The sequence below is a fragment of the Centropristis striata genome, chromosome 21 (assembly GCF_030273125.1).
Source record: "Centropristis striata isolate RG_2023a ecotype Rhode Island chromosome 21, C.striata_1.0, whole genome shotgun sequence".
NCBI classification, from domain to species: domain Eukaryota; kingdom Metazoa; phylum Chordata; class Actinopteri; order Perciformes; family Serranidae; genus Centropristis; species Centropristis striata.
Window position 1 is genome coordinate 32950540 of NC_081537.1, and position 25240 is coordinate 32975779.

The 25240-nt window shown below is 40.1% G+C and overlaps 1 protein-coding gene and 2 non-coding genes across 4 annotated transcripts in view; 1 reads left to right on the forward strand and 2 right to left on the reverse strand.

Moving 5' to 3' along the window:
* The window catches only part of LOC131959110 (RNA binding protein fox-1 homolog 3-like), an 846381-nt gene that overhangs the window by 207741 nt on the left and 613400 nt on the right, over positions 1–25240 (forward strand). The gene's annotated exons all lie outside the window — the stretch shown is intronic.
* Positions 6510–6583, reverse strand: trnai-aau (transfer RNA isoleucine (anticodon AAU)). Its single transcript has one exon. It is a non-coding gene; the product is annotated as a tRNA-Ile (tRNA).
* trnar-ucg (transfer RNA arginine (anticodon UCG)) lies at positions 6852–6924 on the reverse strand. The gene has a single exon. It is a non-coding gene; the product is annotated as a tRNA-Arg (tRNA).

The following is a 25240-nucleotide window of genomic DNA, read 5'->3' on the forward strand; positions in this document are numbered from 1 at the left end:
CCAACATTTTCTTTGTGAGGACCGGGAAAAATGTCCTCACAACTACAAATGTCCACACAATGTTGGTGTTCTGCCAAGGGTTGGCCCTCACAACTATATAAAGACAAGCACACACACACACACACACACACACACACACACACACACACACACACACACACACACACAGTCTTTTATTCCCTTACACCAACACCACAACTGTCTGTAGGGAACTGAGTCGAAGGTGAGGATAAGAAGGCTTGTGTGGCATCATCTAGTAGGATCACACAGTTTTCTATGTCGCTGTCTCTTTTCACACACACACACACACACACACACACACACACACAGCATATGGCCCCAGAAAGCCCTCTAGAGCTCCACAGAGGGCTATCAAGGCCTAATTAATGGCGGGTGCAGTTATGTTTTATGATAGGACATAATCGGGCTCTAATTAGTGTGAAATGGGGCCCAGTGGTCTGATTTATGATCGGTTAGGATGATCACTGGGCGGTGATTTAAGAGCCGACATTTCCATCTCGTATACTTGTAGGCACACTCCAGCCTTCACAACATGCTGAGGACTGTGTGGAGAGTTTCCTTCTCCTCCACTATGTCCAATGCTTCAACTCACAACATGACATTGAAGTTATTGAACTCCACAACTGATCATTTGTATCAACATTTTGAGGGCAGTTCCAACTTTCAAACTGTGTGACCTATTTCTTATGACAAGTATGACTTTGAAGGATAGTTTGGTGATGGTAATGTGTTGGCAAAGAACAGTGTGCATGAATCATCTGTTGTAAAGCCCAGCTGAAATGACACTTCTTGAACAAATGTCAGTTGAACCATGCGAGTTTGCAATCAATTAAAGAGAAATTTGCCATGTTTCCATCGAAGTCGAAACCAATTTTGAAGCGAAATTTTGAAAAATAGAATTAGAGGCGTTTCCTTCAACTGGTCTAGAGCGAATAAATGATGAAAAGATGGCATCGTAATGTGTCGCTGTAGACTGATCCGTCAGTAAAACAGTAGAAGACGAGATAAAGCAAAGAAAAAAAAGGTCGCTTATCGGACAACTTTGACCACCCACGACAGAAATGAGAGCGAATGGGATTAAATAGGGAAACTTATAATAGTTCAGTCATGTGAGTTAGATGTTTATGTAACAACTTGTTCAGAAAAAGCGTTTTCATCTCTGTTGAGCGCATTACCAATTTTAAAAAAAAGACAAAAACCACCTCAATCGAGCATAAAAAATTTATGTTTATTTATAGAACTTTGGTGTTTCCATCAAGCTTCTTCAAACTGCGCATAGAAATTTTCTCCCTTTACCTAGTTAGAATTTGAGAATACTCAATGGGATAATCACTGGGAAAAGTACTCAAGAGACTGATGTAGCGTCAGAGTACTCAATTATCAAATAATTAGTTAGTGCTTACTACACTGTAAAAAATGTTTGTAGAAATAACAGTAAAACACTGTCAATTTGCATCAGAAATAGGCCGTAAAATTAAACATTGTACATCACCGTAGCAGATACTTTTAATTACAGTCAATCAAAGAATAGTAAAAAACTTTAAATTCTACCGCCATAAACTGTAGAAAACACACAGTTTTGCTGTAAAAATATACATTTTTCATGTAAAGTTAATGGAGAAATACCACGATGACACAATTATCCTAAAATGAATGGGATTATTCTGTATAAATTACAGTTTTTGCTGATATTTACATTTACATACGCTCACTGTATTTTTTACGGTGATGTTCTGGCAACCACAGCTGCCGGTATTTTGCCGTAAATTAAACAGATTTTTTTTCACAGTGTAGAAACCGTCAAGAAACCGTTTAGCTGCTCCGTCTGTGGGAGACGATTCATCCAGAAGATTCATCTGCGGAATCATTTAAATGTCACACGGGAGAGAAACCCTACGGCTGCTCGCTGTGTAATAAAAGCTGCTAAGCTAAGTAGCTAACAGAACGGATTAACGCACAAACAGATGAGATTAGCCATAAGGTTGCTACAAGAAGGAGAGAGATATAAGTTCTTATGCAAAACTAGCGTAGGTGTAAAAAAATCTGACAATCATCCATTACAATGTGTAACTTTAACAGAGTTAACTGTAATAAGTGAGAGCAGCTAGCAGACATTACGAGTATGCTAACCGTTAGCACCAAACGCTGTTAGCCATATACTCGTGTTTGTCTTGTTTTCAATCACATGTGCACTTTACATTGAGGCAGATATGAAACATTTTTGTATGTTGTGGTTATGATTTGTATCAATAGATTAATAAATACATTAAATTGAAGATGCTTTCCATGTTTTCTCTTGCTAGCAGTTAGCAGTGTGGCTATTTCTTTAACACATCAAACGGCATATTTAAAAAGCATTTAAATCAGTAACTTTGAAAGCATATTATTAGTTACTTTAAATGACTTACAAACAAAAACAGAACCCTCACATATCTCTGTTACATCATTGTTTTGAACACATTTCACCAGCAGGAAGCCTGAAAACCCTAACATGCTGACACTTTTAATCCTTCTACAAGCAGACACAAAGTCACATAATATTTCCATCTCCAGCTTCTTTCGTTCTGATCATTAAACTGTAAAGTGTCGTTAGTGAAATCCCAAACTTGTGGGATTTCTCCACTTGTTACTTCTCTATGTTCTCATATTCAGAGATCAAACACCATTGCCCACCAGTCAGACAGCAGCATTGTGTCGAGTGTGTGAATGCCGGCGTCCAGCTGGGAAGCAGCACATCGAGTTTTTGATCAGCAGAGGATGAAAGTTTGACAGAGCACAGTGAAATTCTTTTGTGTGCTCATGCATTCTTCATTTTTACAGAATATACATTCATAGAGAATATTTTACATTTGATGAGGCTTTTTTTTGTAGTGGGGCCGCATGATTTTCTCTGCAGGATCAAACATGTCGATCTGCTCTGTGTCTTGATTTCATCACTCACAGCTTTACTGAGTCTGAGCAAAAAGACAGAGTGTGATACTGTGTGGAAAGTGTTTGTGGTAGCAGTGTGAGGAGATGGTAAGAGAGGTCTTTTCCACCCAATTCGGATTTTATCACACCATTGAATGGAGTTATCAGTGGTCATCTTTCCCATAAGTATGAGAGAGGAGGGGCCTGACCAACCTGATTTTGGCGTTATTAGCACCACGCTCTGACCATCTGAGCTAACCGGCCCATTGTAGGGTTTTTTTTTTAACAAAATTGATTGCATAAATAATCTGAATCAGAATGTACATGTCATTAAATGTCAATAATATGTAATTAACTCCCAACTTGGCCTTGGTTAAGGAGAGAAACCTGAATTGTTCAACTGTTGAATTCACATGTGAACATTAGAGGAATTATATACTTGCCTACATTTCTGTGAAAGATGATCACTGACATAGCTAAACTTGTATTTAGCTAAATTGTAAAGCATTTTGAAACAACAAAAATGTCATGTAAATGTAAATAAGTTTCAATGCCACTAATTGTTTGAGGCATAAACAAAGGTTGTTCTTCCTGTTAGATGGCCAAAGTTATTTTAAGCCAACCTGCAACTACTATTCCGTTTTCAGCTGACACTTTACATTTTATTGTATTTTTATTGTATTTTTATATTTTATTGCTTGAAGTATGCCTAGGTTGTTCTTTTTATTTAATTGTGTTGTCATTGTCTCTGTGTGTAATGCTGCTGCTACACTGTAATTTCCCAGCTTGGGATAAATAAAGTATATCTATCTTTTGTGGTTTTCCAAAGAAATTCCCTAAATTCCCTGTTCCTGTTACATTACAATAGACAGTATGACACTGTATGACATCAATCCAGTAGAATACTGCTAAGATTTCACTGTAAATTTACATCTAAGGTTTATGGTGTATTATCAAATATGATGCACATTGTAAGAACATGGGAATAGCTATTAGTAATAGGAGTAATTATTGGGGGGGGCAATCTGATACATTCACTTGGGGCATATTGTGTTTAAGCCCCAGGTGAGGATTAACCCAGGAGAGACCATGCTCAGAAAACAAAAGAGGAGAGAGCCGAGGGCTGGACTTCTGACTGCTCACACACACACACACACACACACACACACACCCTCTGGAGTCCTCCTTTTCCTGTGTGTGTGCTCTTCTTCTGCGTTTGTGTGTGGATTGTCTCCCTCCTCGTTTCCCCTCTGGCGTCTCCCTGACTTTTAAACTACCTTGAACGGAATTATGTCTCCAACTTGAGAGAGCTCATAAAGTAGCAGTGTGGAACAGCTCTGTAGACCCTATTTACCAAACCTCTTCTGACACGGGCTGAATTAAAAAACCACAGACCTTGTTCTAATCCATACACACACACACGCGCACATAGTCACACAGAGGAAGGCAAATCAAATCAAACAGGAGAATATGTCTGAATGTGCAAACCTGCCTACACCTGGCCTGATTTTTTAAATTTAAAGTTCCTGGTGATGGATTGCTTCTGCTATGCCCTGGTTTTATTTGAATGACAATAGGTAATTTCTTTTTCACATATGGAGCGGTTTAGTGAGTGGGTTGTTTTAAGAGTTGGTGACTTCAGTTTGTTGTTGAATAGAAGTTGTATCCTGCTTACATGTTAAACTACTAGTGTTAAGCCACTTCATTGTTCTGGGTGGATCAGGCAGCTGTCAGATATCTAAAAACAGTCACATTAAACTCTCTTGTTAAAGCAATAAGAAGCATTAGCATTTAGATAGGTGCTATCAGATTTGGAACAAAAGTGTCTGAAATGATAACCGGATTTATTCAGGATAGGACTCCAACCCATCAGTGGGAGAGTCAGGTTAATGTTTGTCTTGTGCAACTTTTTACTTAAAGCACTTTCCCTTTTATCCCAAGAAAATGCAAACAGATAGACAGGTATGAAACAACAATAAACACAAATTAAATCACACAAAAAAAACACAAAAGACAGTCAACTACGGAGCCTGCTTGCCCATGGTAGAAGAGCAAATATTGACGAAAACAATCAAATCAGCAAGTAAACAAAACGTTTACCTTTTGTTCGGACAAAAGGTAAACACTGTCGTACGAAAGTTCAACAGTGTGCCGCACGCAAGACGCGCCATTTTTTTACGCGCCGCTCACGGTGGGTGTTGAAGCCAAAACTAACCAGCTATGAGTGTTATACGTAAGGATTTTAGCTTTATCTAATCCATACTACTATTGAACCAGGTCTTTATCAGTTCTCCATTACTGTTTTTCTGAACCTGGTCTCACAGAAATCCGTGAAATAGCCACGGATTTCGCTTAACTCGAAATCCGTGGAATAGCCACGGAATCACTCAAATTTCCGTGAAACTGACACGGATTTGGCTACAATGCAAGTTAATGACAGTCATATCCCGTGGCTATTCCATGGATATTTGTTCCTATTGGTTTGTTCCAAGTCACGTGACTTTCAAGGTCCCGGCGGTCAGAACAAAAAACATGGCCGACAGTTCTCTCATTTTTAGTGAAAAAATTAATATTTTGACTTTGTTTCTGCATAAAAATGGATTTTGATCACATTTCTAGCGAGAAATATATGTTTTATTTTCTAAATATTCACTCAGTGAATGTACATAATCACTTTGTATGTTGGAATAGCCACGGGATATGACTGGCATTAACTTGCAATGTAGCCAAATCCGTGTCAGTTTCACGGAAATTTATGCGATTCCGTGGCTATTCCACGGATTTTGAGTTAAGCGAATCCGTGGCCATTTCATGGATTCCTGTGAGACCATGTTGGTTTTTCTTTCTTAATTATCATTTTTTTCACCAAGAATAAATTCAGGAGAGGATGAGCATTGATTTGTACTCACTGGTCACCTTATTAGCTTGCAAGGTGTACCTAATAAAGTGGTGATGTTGTCTCTATCTGCTTCATGGTTGGGCATGTTGTGTATTCAGAGATGGTGTTCTGCAGACCTTGGTTGTAACGAGTGATTATTTGAGTTACTGTTGGACCAGTCTGGTCATTCTCCTCTGACCTCTGACATCAACAAGATATCAAGGTTCATTAGATATTTTCTCTTTTTGGGACCATTTTCTGTAAACCCTAGAGATGGTTGTTGGATCAGCAGCTGGTAAAGTACTTGTTTATGCCACGTTCAAAGTAACTTAAATCACCTTACTTCCCCATTCTGATGGTCTGGTTGAATTCACATGTGAACATTAGTGGAATTAATGCCAAACTTCACCCAAAGTATTTGTTTCATGCAAAGCAAATAACTCTTCCATCTCATCATTGTTTCAGATTTACGCAATTGAAGCAGTAATCATTGTTGGCATTGAGCTGAAGGTTGTAACAAAGGATATTCACAATTCACCATGTTTCGTTGAACTTAACACTAGATTCAACCACGATGGGACTCGAACCCTGAATCTTCTGAAAATTAGCTTATATGCTAATCAGCTCACTTCACATGTAAAAGAAAGCTGGAAAAATGTCAACCTTCCACAGACACTTTGCTGTGTTAACCTCCTATGACTGGCCAGTATGGGGATTGAACCCATGACCTTGGCGTTATTAGCACCACGCTCTGACCATCTGAGCTAACCGGCCTGTTTTAGCAGATTTTTCCTTCAAAATTGTTTCCAGAAATAAACTGAATCAGAATGTACGAAAATAGTTTTCAAATGTGATCACATCCAAACTTTGTGAATTCACATGTGAACATTAGTGGAATTAATGCCAAACTTCACGCAAAGTATTCTACAGAGCAATTAAATTCTGGTGGTTTCCCTTTACACAAGTGTAGACGTACACATTGTGCCTGAGGTTGAAACAAAGCACCTTCACACCATGGTTCTTTGACCTAAGCTCTAGTTTCCAACCACGAAGGGACTCGAACCCTCAATCTTCTGATCCGAAGTCAGACGCCTTGTCCATTAGGCCACGCGGTCTGCAAAAACAGCAAGCAGACCTCCTAAAGTGCCATAGATTAGTTTAAATTGTGACCACCTCACTTCTCTTATGAAAGTAAGCTGAAAAAATGCAAACAAGCAGTTAAATACAAGTACATTATAAAGTGGTCGAGTTAAAAAGTCAAGCGTTATACTCAAAGAAATATCTCACTGAAAAGAGAAATCTAAAAAGTAACTTCTGTTAGATTATTCAATTTTCAAGGTTTCCTCATGCAATTTTTCTGTCACCAACAGAAAAAACCACTCACCACTCACCATTTTTCTGCGCAGATCGTTGATGGGAAATGAAGAGCTGGAGATGTCCAAGTTCTCAGTTTAACAAAAGTTTTATTACAATACATCTAAAAATGTGCATTTTACAGAGATTCTCCGGGTTCAAAAACTCATGTCCCTGAATACAAACAGACGTGTTTCAGTTGGTGAAGTCTGAACCACGTCTCTCTCGTTGAACACATTAAAATACTAACATTTGTTTACAAAACATGCTGGTCGATTTCCTCCAGGAAGTCCCGCCTTCTTGATCCGCTGATTCGCCAGTTTTAATCAATACAAAGCGGCACGTCATGCCAGCTGGGCATACGATCTTGCTGCCCCGGACAAGGCCATCCTGACCTGGCTTCTTCTCCAGAACATTCAACAAAAACCTCCTGCCTTGTTATGTCTTACAGAGATATCATGTCTTACAGAGCCAAACGATTTTTACTGTCTCACATAGATTCTAAAAGTCTAAAAAATATGAAACAGACAATGAAATATATGTAATTAAAGTTTCTAAACCAACATTAACACACAAACATAATCATTGTATGAAAATCATATTGCCTGATTTAATATAAATGCATAGATATTTACCAAGGGTAACCTGATAGTCACGCACAGAGACAGACACAGGGACAGACACCAGGGAGTCAAACAACAGAGAAGTAGAAATCAAGCATAAAATCATTTATCAATATAGAAAATAATCCATTATTTTAACACTTCAACAAATCATAATTCCTAATGTTACAATACTGAGTTAACAGCACAGACATCAGTCAGTATCACACTTGCAAGTTGCACTGTCTCCAAGAATGGTTGCAGAATATGACTAAATGTTTGGAGTGTGGAGTCCTGGTAGGCAGCAGTAGTAGCACAATCAGACGGGGAAATGATGGCACCAATCATTAACTTCTTAAATATTGCTAACTGTATGCTGGTGTGTTGACTGTGTGGTCTCACTGTGACATAGATTAATCCTCCTATGTCCCACAGTGGGCACACCTGGACCACTAGCCCGCTTGGCTTCGAGCCAGCGCACCACTGTGTTCTCACCACAGGCATCAGAAACACACACCGTGCTTTTGTGCACATCACACACGGTAGTAAGATGTAAATGATGGCACACAGAGACGGTGATAGCAGCGTTGTGTTGGTGATTTGTCTCATTTTCAGCCCACTGCTGTTCTGGCGTTAACCAGCATCTAATTAGTATGTGGAAACGCTGAGGCTGTCTGTGCTTTGCCTAAATGTAGGTGTGTGTGAGTGTGAGTAAACTGACTCTGTGGGTGAGTTCTTTTTAATCTGTCTTACCAGCAGGGAGAGACATTATTGTCTTCATAACCCCCTCTGTCCTGTAGGGAGGACAGGGAGATACAGCCCTGGGATCCATGACTGGCTCTATAGAATGAGCTCAGAACAAGCAGTAAGACAACATAGTGTCTCATTATTTTTAAAAATTGTATAAAGTGACGTGGGTGTGACTTGAAACCACCACAGAGTAAGATGGACTGGTGTGGCCCCTGCCAACATCTGGAAGGATGTTCCCACATCACAAACAATCTTTACACAACTTGCAATACAAGACATTCAGTGAAGGTGATTGAGTGTTGAAACCTTAAATCTATATATAGGTTCCTCTGCTAGTTTAATTCCAAAAAAGTTGGAATGTTGTCCTAAATGTATACAAGAAATACATTTTCGGCGCGACGCAATTTGATTATATCACGTGGAGTGTCCATGTAAAGTTAACACTTCATCTCCTTTCTGCAGGTCAGAGTTTTATACTGCAAAGTGAGTACAATACGGGCGCACTATATATATATATATATGGGCGGCTGGTTTGACTATGGAGAAGCAAATGACAGCAGGAACCAATCAGGAGGAGGATCAGTGTCCAATATGTACCTACCCTTTCCATTTTGATGAATTGCTGGTGCGTTGTGGCGATTGCTGGTGTGTTGTGTGAATTGTTGGCGTGTTGTGTGAATTGTTGGCGTGTTGTGTGAATTGCTGGTGTGTTGTGTGAATTGCTGGCGTGTTGTGTGAATTGCTGGCGTGTTGTGTGAATTGCTGGTGTGTTGTGTGAATTTCTGGTGTGTTGTGTGAATTGCTGGCGTGTTGTGTGAATTGCTGGCGAGTTGTGTGAATTGCTGGTGCGTTGTGTGAATTGCTGATGCGTTGTGGCGAATTGCTGTCGTGTTGCGTGAATTGCTGGTGTGTTTTGCACTTCAGGGCCACCATAATGTTCTAGTTAGAGGAGCGTGTGACATTGCTGATTGGAAATGTTTCTATTCGGGCATCAACGCTGTAAGGGAGACGCTGACGCTCCAGTGTCCAGCAGGAAAACGGTAAATAGCAGAAGACAACAACATTTAATATCCTGGGCTAGTATTCTGTTGAAAGAATAAGGTGTAGGGTGTATTTATTTGAAATTATGTTTTAATGATAAATGATGTAGCCTAAACATGTTTTGCTTTGTCACCATTAAAAAACAAAACAAGAGAGTTTTATCAGCTCCAGGCATCGATACAATAGTCTAAGATCAATTCTGCATCTCAGACGTGTGGACTTCATGCTGACTCAAATTGGCTTACACGAGCTGAGATCTGATCGTACCCTCCGCTCACGTCCAAATTGATAAATGCCGAGCCTTGTGTAGAAATGATCGTACACCCACTTTACGCTCACTTTCTGTCGTACGCTCGTTTGATAAATGAGGGCAAATGGACGGATGGATGTTCCAGACAGGTGTTTTGGAGCATTCCACAACTTTCCCAGCCTTTGGTTACCCCTTTGCTGGAATTAACTTCAGAATAAGCATATATTTACATGAAGTTGATAAGTTAAATACAAATGTAACTTGGGGGAATCACAACAACATCCAGTCTGACATCCTGCTGCTCACAGTTCATTGGCTCACTTGCATTTTGCAGACTCATCGCGTCACTTTTTTAATTGCATACACAGGGTGGTCATTATGTGCAAACGAACCTATGGAAGTGCTTGCAGCATATATTATTGAAGCCAAATTTTTTCAACCTAATTGCTTTGGCATGGAGAAGAACAACCTTAGGGTATTGTGGTGATGTAACTATCAGGTAGACCCAGACAAGATAGACCCTGCAGGCAAAATAAGAGAGAAGCTGTCAAAAAACAGGAGGAGAAGGGAAAAAGGCAGTCAATCAAACCACAGTGGTTTCAACTTAAAACACCGGAGCAAGCAGGGTATGTGATTCAAGTTATTTATGAGGAGTAAAATCGTCTTTAATTAATAGGATGTTATGAAGAGGTTAGCTAAGCCTTATGTCCAACTGCGTGGGGCAACGCTGAGCTGCTTCTAATTGGGGATCACAGTATGTAGAGTCTTGGATTCTCGGTTTGCCGATAATGTCATATAATTGGAAAGAAATCTGTCACACAGAGGCGAGGCACCAGACCCTCCAAGGCTTGCACTTTAAAGATGGATTAATTAACGGACGGCTTCATTTCTCTAATTGTGTGTTCCCAGATAACGAGTTTAGAGTTGAGCCAATTATCTCCTTTGCTCTTGCCAACCCATTTTTCCAAGAAGGGTATTTTTGAACCCCTCACTACACTTTGAGGTCAGCTTACATTTACAGAGGCCAAGTAGCAATGATGAGAGGGAGACAGATTTAATTCTGTTAAATTAATGAACTCTGTCTTTTTTTGTCCTGTTGTATCTTCTTTCAGTTTCACCTCACCTCCTTCTTCCCGAGGAGCTTTCCTTTGTATTTTTGTATCTCCTTCATTCTGCCTTTGTTTTCTCATTACCTGTTAATCTAATGTCCATGTGCTCCGCTTTTTCTCAGTCTCTTGTTGATTTGAAGAGCACCTTAATGCTCCTTGTTACAAAGCCTGTTCTCTTTTTCTTCTTTCTGCACACAGCTGTCCATCCTACCTTAGCTTGTAGGTTTTTAATTGACTTCTAGATCATTATTTAGTTAATTATACCCCCAGACAGACCGCTAATAAATATTGATATGAACGACTGAAACCATATGTATGCCTGTGATTGCTATACCAGCCAGAGTGGCACAAGGTGAAGTCTCAGAATCTCAAAATTGCGTAGATGTGTTGCTGAATCACTGCTTGAAGTGAAGATGGTGAACCATGGTGATGTTTTCAGTGGCGAACTGAGGCTGTATGAGGGGCAGGGGCAAAAATAAATAAAAGGGGCACCAGCTGCATGCAGTGGGGCATCAGAAAGAAGAATTATTTCTAGCATCACAATAAGTTTCAATTTTTGATGGGAGCCACTTCATCAAGATTGAGGAACGGAGATGGCAGCCATATAAAATCTATGAGAACCAATACATCTTCTAAGCCAGCTGTTCTCAACCTTGGGGTCGGGACATTGGTCATTTGTGTCTTTTTTTTTGTAATTTTATGTCTTTTTTTGGTAATTTTGTTTCCTTTTTTTGGTCAATTTGTATCTTTTTTTTTTATCATTTTGTGGTCAATTTGTGTATTTTTTTTGGTCATTTTGTGTCTTTTTTATCATTTTGTGGTCAATTCGTGCCTTTTTTTAGTAATTTTGTTTCCTTTTTTTGGTAATTTTGTGTCTTTTTTGGTCAATTTGTGTCTTTTTTTGTCATTTTGTGTCTTTTTTTGGTCAGTTTGTGTCTTTTTTGTATGATCTGAACTGTGCGTGTGAGATTGTGTTCAGTGAGCGGGGGTCACGGACAACATGCATGTTAAATTGGGGGTCGTGACTCAAAAAGGTTGAGAACTACTGCTCTAAGCCACTTAGATGGTCAATCTTGGTGTCAACATATACATTTTCTGGGTCAAAGAATCATTTAAAGCTATTGAGAATATCACAAGATGATTATTTGATCAAATAAATATGTTCATTTTAGCCATGTATTTACGTAATTTCCAACTCAGTTCCTAAGCTGTCGGACATATAATAATATAGGTCATATACAGTGCATGTATTCTGAAAAATGGATAACAAGAAGTATCTCTAAAGCTGACTTTGTCATGTTTCCTCTACCAAGGGCACATCTGAGAGGGCAGTTTTGCAAAGTTCGGGCACAGAAACAATAGTAATAAATCAACCACATGAGGTCACTTGTCAGGAAAATTAGGTTGTGTGAACGTTATGAAACATCATCTGCCGATTTATCGTTTTCAGTAAATTCTAGAAATATATTGTATTTATGTTTCGTCCTCTGCTCAACCAATTTGTGTGCTTGTTTTTTCTTTTCTTTTTCTTTTTGCCTTGTGGGTGTTCTAACAGAGCTTAACTTGGATCTGGCCCAACAAAAAAGTGGAATTAGAAAGACCTCTGTGTTGGACAAAATAACTGACTTTGACATTTACATTTAGTCATTTAGCAGACGATTTTAGCCTTAGTGACTTACAGGAAGAAAGGGCAGTCTGTGACCTAGAGGTTAGGAATCGGGCTTGCAACTGGAGAGTCGCCAGTTCGAAAGGAACCATCAAAAGGATGGATTATATGAAGAGGTTGAATTTCCCCATTGTGGGATTAATAAAGTAATTTCCTTCTTCTAAAAAAAGGCAAACAATCAAGTTATAGTGCAGTAAGAGCCATTAGTGCAGCAATAAGTGACAATTCTTTAAGGAGTAGAGTTGTGGTGTGGTCTAGGAGAGAAGATGCTCTCTGAAGGTCTTCAGGAGGTTTTAAAGGTAGAGAGGGACGCCCCTGCTCTGGTAGGAACTGGTAGTGGTTCCACCAGCGGGGAACAAGAAATGCAAAGAGTCTGGATTGCCTTGGACCAACGGGGGGCAGAGCCAGGCGCCGTTCATTGGAAGAGCCCAACGGTTGTGAGGTAGCGTATGTCTGAATCAGGGCGTTCAGGTAGGACTTTGACAGCAGAGACTAAAGGTTGCATCCTTAGATGTTCATGAGATGTGGTTGAAATGTTTACAAAATCAAGTAATCCTTGAACTAAATTAGAACTTTGTACCTAGTTTATTGTTTGGGTATGATGATCTGTTGGTGCTCTATACTTGCAGCATGCTAAAGCTAATAAACAATCAAAAGGTTTTGCTAAGTGTTGCATTAAGCAAGTAGCCACAGAACCTTGTAGGACAGAGTAAGAGATTGGGATGGATGGTTTTGGAAGGCACTGACCATCAATATCATTCTGCAGATACACGGCACCATCTGAAAACACTTTTTTTTAACTCATTTTTTATTTCAGGTAAATGTATGTATCAATAAAATAGACAGAGAATAAAGTCAATTACATCCAACAGTGTCTGTACAACAATTTTCCAAAAGTTATAAATCTTGGGACAGTCCCACATTATATGCATAAAAGTCCCTACTGTATTTTGGGAGCAAAACATACAGAATGGGTGTGGTGCCTGGCCCATTAATTATTGGGCGTAAGGTATGCTCTATGAGCTATCTTCATATGAATAAACTGATGATTAGGATTATGTGAGGCGTCACAAATGTTCTCCCAGCTTGCCTCCCAATTTATCTCTTTATCCCCAAGTAGGGATGGGTACCGAATTCGGTACTTTTATAGGTACCGACCGAATTCCGTCGGTACTACCGAATACCGATTCATGTAAAATCAAACGGTACCATGTTTCGGTACCTAAATGGCGTTAACTTTAAACTGATCATTGATTGTCTGTCTGCTCACCGCGGCCACTAGCTGCTGCCCTCTTCCACCCCGGGGCAGAGACGAACAGCCGGCTCTAGGCCAGCTGCTATCTCTCCAGTGTCTCTACCCAGGCTTGGCCTTCGTCTGCCTCCAGATTGGACCTTCCTTACTCCGTTTGCTCTCTCCATTCTTCTGTAGACCAGTCATTAGCAGCTAGCAGCTAGCTTCTGCATCTCTGGTCCTCCGCTAATACTCCGCTCTTCAACTCAGGAATATTACCTGCCAATTTACTCCAAACTGCCTCGCTGAAATTAAATCCCTCGGACTTCTGCGTTTATTAACATTTAAAAATTTATAATTTATACATTTATAAATTAACATTTATTACCACATAAACAAACCCAAAAGTACCGAAAATTGGTACCGTTGAGTACAGCTACCGATTCCCAGGTACCGGGTATCGGTACCGTATCGGTTCAAATGTGAAAGGTACCCATCCCTATCCCCAAGTGCCATTAAACGCTCCCATTCCACTGTGTTAGGCTTTGGAGACAAAAAAGAGATTCAAGTTTGGAGTAAAGGAAGGAGACAACACTCCTAGGAGCCACACATATCCACTTAACTACAGGATGCTCTTTCAACTCTGGGCCCCAAGTCACATGATGTGTTTTAAGAGCTGACCTAAGTCTAAAGTAAAAGAATAATGAGTGCCTAGAAATTCCATAACGTGCAACCAATTCAGTGAAACTAAGTAGAGAATCTTTTCCATTTAAATCTTTGAGGACCCATATAACCTTTCCTGCCCATACACTTTGAAAGAAAGGTTTATAGGTTATTATTACGCCAAACAGGTGTTGATTTATGTTATTTTGGGTCAATTTTTAAGGTTTTGATGTGTTTATTTTTGAGTATAAATTCCGGTTAGACCTTTTAAACTAGTTGGCTTGTCCTGTGTGTTTCCTCTCCCGATCGCTATTCCACCTGCCGGTGTCACCTGACAGGCTGCTTTTGCTTGTTAAGATGTGTGAGTTCAGCACTGGCATTAAATGCAGAACAACTTTCAAGCAGAAAATGTCAACACAATGATATGCCTTCGGGCCAGTCATTAAAAAAAGCAAGCATGCCCTTGTATGCTCTACAGCAAGTATAGAAAGCAAATTCACGACTGCTGAGTGAAGGTAAGAGAAAATAGGGAAAGAAGATTGGAGGCATTAGTGTTGAGGAGTGGAGGTAATTTTCAAAGACAATTGGGAAAATAGGCCAAGCTTCCAAAAAAGAAAAGGGGGGGGGGGTAAGTGTTGGAGGAGGGGTGGGGGCAGGAGGAAATCAAAGCTCCTAATTGGCTTGTTAAGACTTGAAAGCGTGAGCTGAGAGAGGAGTAGCCTTGAGATAGTAGTTAGAGGAAGAATGAGAGAAAAGAATGAGTGAGAGAAGAAAATGAAGGAGTGTTAATGGGAGAGAGGGAGGGCAGTCAGCTAAAGAGAGAAAAGAAGCGACAGAGTTCAGTTGAGACAACTTTATTTAATTAGTGTGTGTTTGGGAGAGACTGATTGGGAGTGCTGGGTGTCAGGGTGGAGGTAAATGTTTTAGTGGCGGACCAGCAGGATGACATGGAGGTACACAGCTGACTGTTGTGTGTGCATGTATGAATGTTTCTGTAGACGCTTTCGTATGTGTGTGCACTTTCCAGAACCACGGCCCGGGGCTGATGAAGCCATTAGGGCTCGGTCTCACAACCAATCAATCACTCTGACACCTCAATAGGGGAGCTGGATGGTCATTCTTCAAAACGCAGCCAGCCCACCTCGCCCACTCCAATAATCGCTCCAATCATTCAGTAGCCAGGCCTGAACTTCCAACCTCCGACCGCCAGAAACCCTGTTCAAACTGAAGCGTTTTCTCATTTGCTTATTTGTTCTTTGCTGCTACTCTCTACCTGGCGCTCCCTAGATGTTAAAGATGGGGCTGCTGTTCAGAGAACAAACACACATTTACTATGGTGCGTTCACCATGCTCTTAAGGCTGAGTTCAGCTGCATGTTGACTTGAGGAGAACCAGATGAAGTCAAATTGCATGCTGTTTTTCTGCTACAGCGTACAGGTCTCCTCTGTAAATTGCATATCTTGTGTTCTCTTTTGAGAAAAGAAAAAGCATCCCGAGGGAGAAATATCTGCATTGGTGAGGCAACTCAGGAGCAAATTCACAAAGAATGGATTGCAGCGGCTGATAGCACTATGAATTGCGTATCACTTACAACCGCTATCTGCCCTGTCCTTATGGCACCCATACAGTTTTGAAGTGGCAGAGAATATAAATGCACTAGAGGTTGTGAGGGTTGAAGCCCTGAATAACTTCCAATCTGACGCATGCTTCCAATACTTAGGCTGTTTTTTGTAATAGATTAGACTCAAAGAAAAAAAATAACCACAAAGAAACAGTAAGTGTGTCTTCAGCGATAAGAGAGACAGTGCGCTAAATTACGCAATTATGCAAGACACAACAGCGTGTCTGCATCAAGGTTATTATAGTTAACGAAAACTAACGAAATAACAAAAACTAGAATTGAAAAAACATTTTCGTTAACTGAAATAAAAATAAAAACGAGAGTTTTTAAAAAAACGATAACTAACTGAAACTGTATTTTGTGGTTACAAAACTAACTAAAACTAACTAGTCAACTTTTTTCATACGTAATTCTTTTGGTTGATATTAAATCTATTTAATCTATCTGGTTTTATGACTTAATAAACTTATTGGGGCTGAGATGGATCAGACAAAGGAAATAAAGGAAACATTTATTGTGACCTTATTGAATCTGGCACCCAACAAATACCTCATTACAAAAAAACTAAAATTAACACTAAAACTAATAAAAACTAAACTAAAACTAAGCATTTTCCAAAAAATAAAACTAATTAAAACTAATGAACTCACTCTAAAAACTCATTAAAACTAACTGAATTTGAAAACAAAAATTGACAACGAAATTAAAACTAAAACTAATGAAAAATCCAAGACTATTATAACCTTGGTCTGCATTGACTATTTAAATCTCAGACCAGCTGATCGGTCAGGACCTCATATTAATTAATGTTCTGTGTTCTTCTACACACCCAAACGATAACACACACACAGTCCACGTTCATATAGTGAGCATATGTGAGAGTCAGACTGAGCCAGATTTCTATTCTTTTATCAACCATAATTATTTCTCATGTATTTAAAAAAAAAAAAATGCGCTTCATTTACTACAAGTTCTCTGGAGACGCTAATTATTTCACTTTAACTGTGTGTGGTTTTTTATTAGCACTGGTATTTGTGAATTTGACTCTTTTTGCAATGAGGCTCATTTGCATAGAAAGGGGCCAATTTTGCACCAAATGTATGCATATTACCTCATTTAAATATCTGCAAATAGAACAAGAGCACCAAGATTCAGTGTGCTTGGCAGCGTAGTTAGGGTTGCAATTCACCCTTTGCAGGTGTTTGTTTTTGCCTAATTTGCACATGTTTCTCAGCCGCAAAAGCCTCGCAATCCTCTTCTGAATCGGCCCCTCGGTGGTTTAGAGGCCAAATGAGCATTTCTGCTGTGTCTCTATTTCATTTTTTAATCGTATAATCACTTTGGATAGGAGCTGGCAGCAAAAAGGAATGGCTAATGTAATTTCAGTTTGACTTGTTTAAAACATATTGTTGTACTCTGTACTCTTTCTTGTATCATAAGGGATAACAGTGATCAATGTGGCCCGGCATACAGGGCTGAACACACGGAGCAATGAGAATGAATAAGAAAGGATGCAGGAGTGTGTGGAGAGCTTTGAAGCATTGCGACTAACAGGATTCCTTAGATACACCTCATCATCACAGAGAGAGAGAGGGGAAGGCCTCCAGCTCCTGACTACTGTAATCACACCCAACCAGTGACCCAGTTAGACCCATTTAGCCCACAGATAAAACCTCTCGCTCTCTCTCATACACACCGCTATCATTCTGCCCACAATCTTCTTGCTGGCTCTCATTTCTCCCATGTTTTTTTCCACTCACCGGTGTCTTTTACTTCATTTTTTCATGGTTCTTTTTCCCAGTGTGTACTGTGGCCAATGCTGCTGTATTGATTAACATTGTCATCGTCACACTTTGGTTTTGTAGCTTCTCCATATGTGGTTTTATCACAGAGATGATGTTTGCTTCTGCTCAGCGTAACCACATTGTTTTTATACTCCACCAAACACACACACACACACACACACACACACATCTTTGTACTTCTATCTTTGTGAGGACCCTCATTGGACTAGTGGATTCCCTAACAAGGTTATAATAGTTTGGGATTTTTGATAAGATTTAGTTTTAATTGGGTTGTGAATTTTTGTTTTCCAATTCAGCTAGTTTTAATTAGTTTTCAGTTTTAGTTTAGTATTTTTTTTTTTAAATGCTTTAGTTTTAGTTTAGTCTTTATTAGTTTTAGTGTATTTGTTGGGTGGGAGATTAAAAGAGGTCACAGTAAATTTTGCCTTTACTTTGCCTTATCCATCTTCGTTATGTATAAAAAAAAGTTGGACATTTTCACTATAATTTTAGTTAGTTTTGTAACCACACAATACAGTTTCAGTTAATTATCATTATCATGTAACCTTTAACCCTTAAAACAAAGTCTGAAATCTCAAAAAAGCCCTGAAATGTCCTCACTTTGCAAAAATGTCCTCACTCCGTTGGTTAAAAACGTGTTCTGGTCCTCACTATGTAGGAAGTACAAGAGCACACACACACACACACACACACACACACATCCTTGTACTTCTATCTTTGTGAGGACCTTCATTGGACTAGTGGATTCCCTAACAAGGTTATAATAGTTTTGGATTTTGAAAAAGTTTTAGTTTTAATTGGGTTGTGAATTTTTGTTTTCAAATTCAGCTAGTTTTAATTAGTTTTCAGTTTTAATTTTTTTTTTTTTTTTTTTAAATGCTTTAGTTTTAGTTTAGTCTTTATTAGTTTTAGTGTTTTGTAATGGGGTATTTGTTGGGTGGGAGATCTATTCATCAATCATATTGTATTGGAGAAGACTTGAAACTAGCGATTGAGAACATGATGTTGCCAGCAGAATGTTTTCGAGCTGACAAATCAAGTGAGAAATCGTCTCATTTTATATTGTGATAGATAGGACCGGAGTTCTTTTCTCGGCATTGCAATTTGCATTGACGACCTCAGCGTTTTTTAGAGGAATGCAGGCTTAAGGCACTTTGGTGTTTGCTGTACTGTATGAACTGGTGAAGCATTGCAGTTAAGTGTTGATAACTTGGGATAAACAGGGAGAAAACAGCAACATGTATCACTGAAGGTGTCACCTACGTCTATAAAAACCCATGAAGTATCTTTCATCCGTACTCTTTCAGCTTCCAGGGAGATTTAGTTCCCTTTAACTTTATGTTTTGTTGTGTAATTTCTTCCTGTCTAAAGTTCTTATTTCTCCAGTGTGGGCTGAATGTATCGAGCTCCGATTTGGGTGCGTCTTCGGTTGCCGCTGCGATAAGATGAATAGATTAAATTAAGAGACGACACTGCCTGCATTGACGGTCTTGTTAGCCGATCCTCTGTCTTAATAAATCATTTCGAGGCAAACAATGAAGAACGCCCACATTAGTCAACACTGCAATAAAACAGAAGGAAACAGCTTTCAAAAGGGAGAAAAAAGGACTGCTTCTCTGTTTTGTTTCCTCGAGCAAAACAACAAACTTCTAGCGTTGATGTGGGAAATGAAGACTCTTTATTAGACTTCGCTTCCTGATGATTGAAGAAGTGTGACTGTCTCAGTACAGTAAATAGCAGCACCTCCAGCATGAGCACTAACACTCATCTCTGGAGGATAGGAGGTGGGTTGAGCATTATACTCTTGGCTGTCAACTTATCATGATGAGAAGGTATAAATGACTTCTTCCATCCATCACTCCCTCACCCTGTCTACTCCCTTGTTTCCTCTTATTTTATACTCTTATTTATCCCAGGAAAGTGTCAGTCTCTTGCTTAAAGGAACACTCCAGCGTTTTTTCATATTAAAACATGTTATTCGGTCAAGTAAGACGAGTTGATACAGACCTCTTGCGTCTCAATGCGTGCACTCAATCGCCCTGGTGCGCGGCGCCACTTGGCTAGCACTTAGCTTAGCCCAGTTCATTCATTAGGATCCAAACAGATGGACAGTTAGAAGCGACCAAACTCCTCCACGTTTTAATATCATCACTCCTGAGGGGAGAAGATTTTTCAGGAGTGATGATATTACTGCGCCGAGTCGAAGTGCTCCCAAGTGCTATTCCGCCATACATTATAGTTCTCCTTTTTATCCGCTTAGAAAAGCGCCACGTTTTATTTTGTGTCGCCATACTTGGTGGTTTAACTACTCGTGTAGCTGTATTTAAATAGGGAAAACGTGGAGGAGTTTGGTCGCTTCTAACTGTCCATCTGTTTGGATCCTAATGAATGAACTGGGCTAAGCTAAGTGCTAGCCAAGTGGCGCCGCGCGCCAGGGCGATTGAGTGCACGCATTGAGACGCAAGAGGTCTGTATCAACTCGTCTTACTTGACCGAATAACATGTTTTAATATGAAAAAACGGTGGAGTGTTCCTTTAAAAATTTCCTCCCAACTTTCTCCACTGCATCCTTCCTTTCCACTCCCTCAATTTCTTCATCCACATCTACTTATTCCGTCTTTCTCCTCTCTCTCTATCTGTCCTCCTCTACAGTATATTTCCGTCCTCTGTTGGAGAAAACCCTTCTGTTTTCGTGGAATCCACCTCTCCTATTGATCCCAGCGCTGAATATTGCCGCCTACACACCCACGCCCTGGCTATTTCCAACCAAAACAAAGCATCATATTTTATCCCTGCCTGCATGGTTTCCCAGGGGATTAGCTTTGTAAACAAACCCCCCAAATCCTTGTGTGCTGTTTCTATAGTAGTAGCAATACAGTAGGAGCTGGAGATAGAGGAGGCCAGTGGCAGTGGGTGGTCTGAAGTACAGTACAATGAGTACAGAGGTGGGAGGGACTGTATTGTAAGTTGTGCAGCCATGTGCTCCAGTGGAGATAGCACCATGAGTAGGATGGCCATACAGTACACATGCTGCTTCTTTGTTGGGTAACAACAGGCGGATTTATTAAGCCCTTTACAAATGATCCATGGCTACACAATAATAGGTTGTAGAAGATCAACCATTTGGATTGGATTAACTAATGATGTCAATGAACCCAGCTACAGTTGGGTTATTCAACATGTGTTGTGCGCGTTCCAATTTGGCACAAAGAGAAAATGTATCCATTATTTTGGCTGGCAAACTCTTCACCTATGGTTAACACTGTGCCTTTGTTTAGACTGTGGCATTTGAATGCAGTGTTTCCTCTTTTTCTTTCTTTTCAGCAGTGGGGGTGAAGGGATGTTTGTCCCCTGGATGGTGTGCGCCTGTAAATACAATCAGCAATTTAGAAAGTGTAAAAAATGACACAAGCTTGCAAAACAAGCTTAACCCTATAAAGCCAAGTGTATCATATTTGATACACAATTTTTTGAGACCTCTAAATCATCAGTGTGATTTTTTTTTTCTTGAAAAACCTGATGTATACATGTGTTGAAGAAAAAAATATATAAACACCAGATGTAGCCAAAATAATTTGCTGGTTCCACTGGTGGATCCATCATTGCAGCATGAAAACTTCATATCAGCAGATGTATGATGTTGTCTTATTTGGAAAAAAAATATTTTGAATGTTTGAGAAAAATTTTAAAAGGAAAGTCAAAGTTTAATTGGTTAAAAATATTTTAAGGTTGCAAGAAAAGACCCGGTGTATCAAATATGATGCAAATTAGAATTCAAACATGCAAATTGATTTTGATTTTTTTTGTTTGTTTTTTTGTTAGCAGGTTCAATAAACATAAATAGAATTTTCTGGCAATTGTTTTATGGTTCAGGCTTTATAGGGTTAAGAACCAGTGTTTCCCACAGGATTTACTGAGACTATGATGGGGGACCTGAACATAGTAGGGGGGTACGGAGAAAATATTTGCCCTAAAAGCCTAAGCCTTTTATCTGGTTAAATAAAGGTTAAATGAAAAATGAAAAAAATGAAAAGTGTCGCTCTACTACGTCATCTGGTATAACTGATCTGATTGGCTAAGAGCTACCTACAGACGCTTTGATAGACATTCTAAGCGCCCAATAAACGGCTCTGGAGGATCGTAAACCACACCTCCTCTACGGAGAAATGAACGGCTGGTTGCCAGACTAGACCTCATTTGAGAATAGTCTGGTGTTAGCCAGGCTAATTCGTCATGGCTATTCTCCCGAAAAAACACACCAAATCATGACAGTGACAGTCTTTCCTTAACCGTGCTCCATGTGTTCCCTACGTCACACTCTTTACAACCCACAATGGGTGAAAAGAAATAAGAAAAACCTGTAAAAAAAAAATCTCATCACCTCCTCCGTCTTTTTCTAAGACTTATGACAAGCATGTTGTCGTAAACACACTAGTAGAGAGTCCACGCCCTGCTGGGTCTCCGGGTGTGCTCCGTCTCTCTTGTTTATCACTTTTCCATTTTTAAGCCCCGGGCATGGGGGCACAGTAAATCAGAGCAGCCCGTACCTTGTCATCCTGCGATTACCTGCTGCAAAATGAAGTGACTGGATGCCTGACCAGGAAAATGGAAGATACACACACACACACAGCACTGTGTGTGTGTGTTTGTGTGTGTTTTGGGCTCCAGAACCTTCCAGCCATTCTTTAAAACCATGAATTATGTTGGCAGACGGAACCAATGCAGTAACAGAGTTTATATATACGAGCACGTGTGCAGCTCTGCTCCTGGTCGATGTAATTGATGACTCTCTGCAGCTTTTAACCAAGTGTGTGTTTTGCCTTGAAACTGCGCGGCCCACCTACCTGCGCTGATGCTAATTGCAGACTAAGCTGGGCGCTCCAGCTGTGCCCTTATCAGATTAACCTCTGTGCGTAATGTTTTCCTGCTGGAAGTACAGCAGCCGAGCTGGCCTTCTTCACCTCTTCCTCTGCTGCACTGATAGTGTTTGGCCTTGCACTCCACACTCACAAACATGGAAAACAGAGGGGATTCAATTACATTTTTATCTATGACACAGGCCACTTGCTGAGATTAATGTGTTGAGCTATTGTTGTATTATCTGGATTAGGCTGATCCAAGAGGAATCAGTTGAGAGGAGAGCACTGTTTTATTTCTGTTACAAGCTAGAAAGCGTTTTCTAGCACCCTTTACTATCGCTGCCATGGTCTTCATTATCATAAATACACATTTTGACTCAATCCAAAATACAATCCTGCTGCCCCAAATACTCACCAGAGCACTGCCACGAAAATACAGTCACCAACAAATGCACTGAATAATGTTTGCAGCAAATTACTGGAACCAATAAACTTCTGAGGCGAAAATAGAGCAGGGAGGCCAGGAAGAATGAAGAGCCATTTCTGCTGTGTTCAACCTTTTCCCTGATCTTGCAATTGGCTTTGCCTGTCTGTGTAGTACTGTAGTACTTTGGTGTTAATGGGAGAGGCACGGTGCAAGGGTGGGACGAGAGTTATTAACAGGTGGGGGGTTTAAATGGGCTAGTCTATAACCAGGTGGTTCCTGCTGCAGCCAATCACAGCCCAGGCGTGGAACATCTCCACCAATCACACCACGGCTGTGGCACACTCCAATCTGCATATAAAAAAGGAAACCAAAACACAGGGCACACATACAAATGCAGTTTGCTAGAAAAATAACTATAATAATGACCACAGTCATAACAGAGGTAAACAAAAAATACAATATAAATACATTTATTATACTTACGACTTGAGACACCAACTTGATTTTCTTGGGAGGGGCGTCTTCTGAGAGTCTTTTAGACAAATCATTTTGACAAACGCTCATATGAGTCGTTATGGGTGAAATGGACAAACGGTCTATTCTGTCGTTTAGGCTGGAGATCTTGTTAATTTCAACCTGGTCTCACAGGAATCCGTGAAATAGCCACGGATTCGCTTAACTCAAAATCCGTGGAATAGCCACGGAATCACTCAAATTTCCGTGAAACTGACACGGATTTGGCTACAATGCAAGTTAATGACAGTCATATCCCGTGGCTATTCTTTATGTACATTCACTGAGTAAATATTTAGAAAATAAAACATATATTTCTCGCTAGAAATGTGATCAAAATCCATTTTTATGCAGAAACTAAGTCTAAATATTGATTTTTTCACTAAAAATGAGAGAACTGTCCACCATGTTTTTTGTTCTGACCGCCGGGACCTTGAAAGTCACGTGACTTGGAACAAACCAATAGGAACAAATATCCATGGAATAGCCACGGGATATGATGTCATTAACTTGCATTGTAGCCAAATCCGTGTCAGTTTCACGGAAATTTGAGTGATTCCGTGGTACCAACTTGATTTTCTTGGGAGGGGCGTCTTCTGAGCATCTTTTAGTGACGTCCTTCTCCTCAGTCTCTGTTCTGATGCACACAAACAACAACACACCCAAACATCAGTGGCGCACCCACCCATGCTCTTTACAGCTGTGGAGCCGTAGAATGAAAAGAGCTGCCATCACATTGTGGCAATTCATTTTTCATGAAACGCTTGCTGGGCCCTCAACTCTGCGGGACCAGACAAAACCTTGTCATTCGTTTGTGCAGGAAACAGAAAGCAGACAGGAGGGGGATTGTGTTGCCTTGAGGCGCGCTACCAGGTTTGAGAGTGGCGGTCCCCTGGCGTCAGATTGACTTGTTTCCCTTCACAAGCCTGACACAACACAGACGCTGTTTGAGGAGAAGGTGTCTGCAGAGAGGGGGACCGGCAGATGCCAGACTCACGTTGCATTGGATTGCTTTAGAGGATGCGTTCAGATATTTTTAGCAGTTTAAGTTTAAGGAGGCACTGATTAAATGATTTGTCTTAAGTCTTGGGAACTCTATTACCATGAGCTTTATGGCTGTAAAGCTACTGACAAGCCACAACATGCCTCAATACTATTCACTCAACTTTACACCGTCATTTCAGACATTTCCCACAGTCTCTTAAGGCGCTTTCACATCCCAAGTCCGCTTGGTTGCTCCGAATCAGAGTGAAACTGATACTTTTAGTTATAGTCTAGACGGATTTCAGAATAAAGGCCTCCTATAAGAAGTGAGGAGCATTTATGGGGACAAGTCGGGAACCGGCCTACCTTACATATCTCAAGGGTGCTGAGTCCAAAAAAAATGGTTCCCAAGCGAAATTTTGAGTTTTTGACCTTCTAATTTGTATCAAATGTCCACCAAATTGCCCATCTTGCTCAGTCGTTGGACCATTTCCCCTTAGTTTTTTTGTAAGTAGGCAATCAAAGATGAGGAAATTAAGTTTCTGGATCTATAGTCT